The 6,620-nt window shown below is 41.7% G+C and overlaps 1 pseudogene; it reads right to left on the bottom strand.

Moving 5' to 3' along the window:
* Positions 1-813: 813 nt before the first annotated feature.
* The window catches only part of LOC111374723, a 15,632-nt pseudogene continuing 9,825 nt past the window's right edge, over positions 814-6,620 (bottom strand).

The raw sequence follows: 6,620 nt of genomic DNA, 5'->3' as shown, positions 1-6,620 counted from the left end.
GTTGGGCGACTCATCTACTTAACCATCACTAGACCGGAGCTTTACTACTCCGTTCACATCCTTTCCCAGTTCATGAATCAACCTCGTTATGGCCATTGGGTGGCAGTTCTTCGGGTCCTGGGCTACCTAAAATCTGCCCCTGGTCAAGGTGTTTTTCTTCCCTTTACGTCAGACTTTCAACTTCACACCTACCGTCATTCAGATAGGGATGGTTGTCCTCCTACTTGGTGGTTCTCCTATTTCTTGGAAAACCAAGAAGCAAACTATCATCTCCCGCTCTTCAGCCGAAGCTGAATACCGCTCCATGGCCACTTCAGCTTGTGAACTCATTTAGCTTCGCTCCTTACTTCAGGATTTAACCGTCTGTACCTCTTTGCCAGTCCAGCTCCATTGTGACAATCGTGCTGCATTACACATTGCTGCTAATCCCGTTCATGATGAACGTACTAAACATATCGAGATTGACTGCCACTTCATTCGTGATTGCATTATATCTGGCTCCATCGCCACCTTGCATGTTTCCTCTGATCGACAGCTTGCTGATATATTTACCAAAGCTCTTGGCAATTCCCAATTCCACTTTCTTGTTGGCAAGTTGGGCATTCGAGATCTCCATGCTCCAACTTGAGGGAGCGTATTGGAAAATGTCACAAATTGGACGATATTATTGCATGAAATCATCCACACCAATGTTTTCCATATTTAGTTTCATCATATCAATTTGTATCTTTAATTTGGGAATCACTGAAGGCTCCCTCCAGCATATATATGTAGACAATTCAGATTAATAAGAATACAGCTTTCTGCCGTCTCTTTACCCTTTCATCAACTTGATTCTCAGAAAGATGAAGAAAAATACAATTGAGGATCAAGGTACGGAAATTGAAGAGATGCTTGATGAAATGTCTTGCACAAGAGGCATCTTCGAACTGAAATGATTTTATTATCATTTTCAAGCTAGAAATGTGAAGGCTACTTTAGAACCAATATGGAGTCTAGGCCTTTTATACTAAAACAATTCGTGGTTATTCAAGACTTTGCAAAATACGATTTGGATGATATTTTGGAAAAGTATGAACTTATGGTTAGACTCTTTGAAACTGTCATAAAATTCTCTCTCCAACTCCAAGTTTAAACTTTAAACTTCTCCATCGATCTGTCTCCATAGAGCATATACATTATTTTCCCGTTATCAAGTTGCTAATTGATCTAATGATTTTCTTTGGAAATGGTTCGGTGCGATTATTTAATTGCATTTTACAGATACTAAGATCTATTAAGATAGGATGAGATCACTTTCCAGTTGAAATCTAATATACGAAAGTAATGACAGATTGCAGGAAAATAATGGTTTTTACCAGGTCTCCCTTTATAAGTTTCCATAGCATCAATATTTCAAATTCTATAGGACTTGACATCGAATACAATCTCAAAATTTGATTGTTGATTGCAGCTTATCTTCTTAGTCATCATCGACATAGATTGTCTCTTGCTTAAATAAACTAGCAAAGGCCTTCCTCACTTCTGTCTTGGACTCTGGTTTTTTGTCTTTCGACTTTGGAACCTCCTTTTGTTTCGATAAGGAAAGTTTTGGCTTGGGGCTGTGTTTTTAACAACCGCCTTCTGAGGAGGCAGAGACCGAGTCTTGGCCTGTCCCATGATGGTGGCAATCTGTTGCAGCACCAATAGAAATATTAAATGCAGACTAAAAAGGCCAATTAACGGGAAGAAGAAATCAAGAGGGAGGGATGATAGAAGAAGAAGGAGAAGAATAATGAAGGAAGAGAAAAAGCTTTTACCACAAGCCATTAATATAATTATTCATTCATCAACAGAAAATAAATTATAATGCAAAGTAGTTTAAATATTAAAAACATAAACCCTAATTACATTGGGCTTGGACCAATATAAGCCTAATAAGAATCCAAAACAATAAAGTCCATAAAATGAAATAAGATCTAACTAGAAATAAATAAAAACGACTGAATGTCCCATCACAATCTCTTCTTTTGAATCCTCACTTGACTTTTCAACATTTGATTTAAGCTGTGAGCTCAATTTCTCTCGAGATATCCCAGAACTAATGCCTTTTGATTTGTCCAAGAGGCTTTCAACTGATGCTTCTGCAGCTTCTGCCTTCTTTTCGACTTTTTCAGCAAGACTGGCAGCCGTAGCTTCTTGTTTTTCCAGCTTTTTCACCTCTTCCTCAAGCTTCTTTGCTGCACGAGAACGTTCAGATGCCTTAATAGTGTTGACACATAAAAATTCAGCCCAAATCGAACAGCCCAAGGAGTGAAGCCCAATTGGAGGATCCCCAAATCAAATAGCCCAAAGAACGAAGCCCAATCGAACAAATCAAGATGAAGGCCCAAATAAGGAGGCCCAAAAATGCAGTAACGCCATCGCCCAAGTTTGCAAGTCGCCCAGAATCTGAGCGAATGGAGTGTCATACAGTCGCCCAGAGCTGTTACTCTATTCTCGCCCAAACCTTCAAGTCGCCCAAGGTATTAACAAACATAACGCGTTGTGGTTATCAAGAAGTGCAGTTATTAAAGCAGCCCTATCACGTTCCGCAATTTAAGGAATTCAATCGAAAGCAGTTGAACGATGAAGGGTAATGACAGCAGTTAAAAGGCAGTTTTCATGACAAGGTGGCCATTACGAAGAAAGTGGGTAGTTATAGGACGATCAAGCAGTTTTTAGAGTAGTTAATCACAAAGAGATAGTCTATGAAGTATAAAAGGGAGAAAGGACATAGAAGCAAAGGACCGAATCCAAAACTCTCGAATAGAGAACTTGTAATTTTCATTTCCTTAGTTTTTAGACTTAAACACTTTTCTTTCAGTAACTCGTGTGCTTGTGCCCCTTGGAGGCACGTTGTTTTTCATTTCCAATTGTAAAGTCATCGCCAATAAAAGAACACCCCTTTTTGGGACTTTGTCTCAAGAGGTTTGTCCCTTACACAATCGTCTAATCCTTTTTAATTGTTAGAGACTAACCCGCGCGAAACAATTTGACACACCCAGTGGGACAGTGGTGTTAGGTGTTGAAAGTACAAAAGGGGAAACAATATGCCTCAGAGATCCGATAAGGAAGCAGCAAGTTAGGGAGGAATCCAGTTTTTGATCGAGCGATACGAGGAGCAGCATGCCTCTCCACGAACAGATGGACAGAATCAGAGCAGTAACAGTCGTTACGAACCAATGACGAAGTTGAGTCCTCGAACCATGCGTGCACTACTTGGAGAACTCACGCAAGACGTCGTTGAACAGGTAAATCTTCGAAGTATTCATAATATGGAAAGATTTACACAAAATGGGAATGTACACTATGACAACATGGCCAAACAACTAAAGACGTTAAACGAAACAATGAATAAGTTAGTAGGCCAAATATGTCAACCGGCTATACCTCTTACAAATCACTTTCAAACTAGGACGATCGTGGGACATAATCCCTCGGTTCTAAATCCGAGTCAAGGGGTAGAACCGCTTTCTGGTCCCTCTACTTCAAACCAAGGGGGTACTACAGTGCCAAATCAAAGCAATGGTAGTGGGATGCCTAACTTGGGGGGTAATCCGAACGTGAGAGATAATGTCCTAAACAATGGACAGAATATTCCACATGGTAACGAGGGAGTAGATGTTCAGGCTAATGGTAATGGCCCTAATCATGGTAATTTTGTTACCAATCAAGGACCAAACATCAGGCCTCATGCAAATCAACCGGTTAACCACCCTGTAGGAATTCCATATGACCCCAACGTCATGTTGAGAAACCAGATTATGAAAATCGTACAGGATCAGATGGCTTTTGGGGTACGTCCCGTCATCAGGCCGACGTACACAAAGCCATATCCTGATTGGGTAGACCAAGCATATCCATGGCCTAGAGGGTACAAAGTGCCAGAATTCTCACTGTTTACCGGTTTAGGAGAGGTATCTACTCTAGAACACATAGGGCGATTCACATTATAGAGTGGTAATGTAACCGACTACCATAAAATGAGTCTTTTTCCTAGTTCGTTAACAGGAGTAGCTTTCTCCTGGTTCATCAACTTGCCAGCGAACTCTGTTCAAACATGGCAACAATTGGAATAGTTGTTTCACGCTCAGTTTTATAAAACTGAGTCTGAAGTCACTTTGGCCAATTTGGCGAATTTACGTCAAATGCCAAATGAATGGGCAGAAAGTTTTCTCCAAAGGTTCAAGACAGCAAGAAGCAAGCGTTTTGTACCTCTGCCCGAAAAAGAATTTGTCAAGATCGCTCAAGGCTGCTTGAGCTTTGATTTAAAAAAGAAGTTCCAGGACAAGGAATTTCCTGACCTTTTTCAGTTGAGTGCGAATGTGATTAGGTATGAGCGACTGATAAGAGAGGAAGAACAAATGAAAAATTCTAGTAAAGGGACTTATTACAAAGACCCAAATTTTGACGTTCATACCATCGACGACAAGTCATACGATCAGGCCGAAATGTGTTTGGCTGAATTGGTCAAAGGGGATACATATACTTGTCCCATAATGGCCAAGCCTAGACCATCGGGCAAAGATGAGCCCATAAAGGATGGAAACATAAAGGCTAAAACGTTCTCGTTCGACATGACCAAAACTGACCTTATATTCGATAAATTATATAGGGATAAGCAGATAAAGTTGAGCGATAAGCACAAATTGCCAAACCCTGAACAAATTAAGGGTAAAAAATATTGTAAGTGGCATAATGCATGGTCACATTTGACTAACAATTGCTTGGTTTTCCATCATGTATTGCAGGATGCCATTGAATCAAGATGAATTACGTTCGATGATAAGAAAAAGATGGCAGTGGACGAGGATCCTTTCCCACAGCCACTTGGAGTAAACATGGTAACATCTGGATTCAAGAACAAGTTACCAAAATTCAAATTGTTCGTAGATGATGGAGAAGAAGATCTTAGACCACATCCCAGCGTCTTTGAACGAATCAAAGGGAAAGAACCAAAAAAGGACGAAGACGTCCTGTGTGCAAGGTGTAAAAGAAAAGTGAATGGAAACATGGAGAAACCAGGGACATGGCAGCATCCTCATCGCCCTACCTTCTTCCCAAACATTCAGCCTGGTAGAGGGTGAGGTACATCATTCTATAGAGGATCACCTTTTGAAAGGCAGTTCAGGCCAGCAGATACTGGAAGAACATTTAGGCCGCAACCTCGCCGGCCAAATGTATGGCATTCATTCCAGTACAATGCAGGAAGGGCAATACCCTTCGATGAGATGACTAGGACCCAACAAAGGCGTTTCCAACGAAACTACGGACGGATGATGAGGCAGCAACAGGGAATGCCACATCCTAAAGCGCCTAAACTACTCAAGGTAGCAAATCAAAATGTCCTCAAAAATAGTGAAGAGACCGGTACAGATGAATCAATGAAGGAACTGCCAGAAACTTCTTCTGGGAGATCAAGGTTTGAGCGGGACAGAAGGGATGAAGAAGATCCAGATCAGCCCCTTGCTATCCAATTCGGTACGTTGCCTCCTGTAATGGCCAATAATTACCTACTGGCCAATGAATTCAAGAATAAGGAAAAAGAAGAAGAGAGGGAAGACAACGAAGAAGAAGTTTGCGTGTTGGTATGTGAAGAAGGCCAGACTTCTAGAGAGGCCTACAACGACGAGGAGGACGATGGGATGACAGACATTGAAGAAGAAATCGACCTAGAAGCAGAAAGGAAAAAGAGAGGAGTATCGCGCAATACTCTGTTTAAGCAACTACATCAAGAGGGAGTTCACGAAGTAGACTTGTTGGGGGAGCCATCTGGGCGTCCTTTCGATTTCTACGTACTGTACGGGACACCCAAAAGGAAGAAGAGAGTGCCTCGCTCTGAAAAGTATGGGTCAACTCCAAGAATAATGCCCCCTCCCACAGGTTGGATAACTGATGAGGAAGCATTAGAAAAAAGTAAGAAGGAAGTTCAGGAGACATAGGATCAGCGTGATATACTGCACGTCGACTTATCGCAGGGGGATAATTCGACAGAAAACAAGCAAGAGGTAGAAATAGAGGCTGCCGAAAAGGTTATTTTTAAACGGCCAGCCATGAAATTGACTAAACACTTGAGGCCATTATACGTTAAAGCTCTAGTTAACGGCGTCCCAGTGGCAAAAGTGCTTGTCGACAATGGAGCAGCTATAAACACCATTCCATCTAGGATGATGAGAAAGTTCGCAAAGACAGAGGGTGACATGATTCCTACAGAAGTCATCCTCACTAGCTTCAATGGAGGAGCAACTTCAGCTAAGGGAGTTATGCCATTGGACATAACTATATGTATGACTACTAGGACCACTGTCTTCTTTGTAATAGATGGTCCTACTAGTTACAACGTGCTCCTAGGAAGAGATTGGATACACGGAAGTCGCTGTATACCCTCGTCGCTCCATCAATGCCTGATCTTTTGGAATGACAAAGGCGAAGCAGAGGTGGTACAGGCCGATCATAGGCCTTTTGTTGCAGAAGCAAACTCGGTGGAAAAGTTCATGTACGAAGGAAACTATGGACCTGTCAGAGTAGTACAAGACGGGAAAGAAACTCAGATTGTTGCGCAAAGCGAAGAACCATTCTCAGTGGACGCACTCACTAAG

This window comes from Olea europaea, unplaced genomic scaffold (assembly GCF_002742605.1).
Source record: "Olea europaea var. sylvestris unplaced genomic scaffold, O_europaea_v1 scaffold1280, whole genome shotgun sequence".
Taxonomy (NCBI): domain Eukaryota; kingdom Viridiplantae; phylum Streptophyta; class Magnoliopsida; order Lamiales; family Oleaceae; genus Olea; species Olea europaea.
The sequence above is the reverse complement of the archived record's forward strand: the minus strand, read 5'-3'. Positions and strand labels throughout refer to the sequence as shown.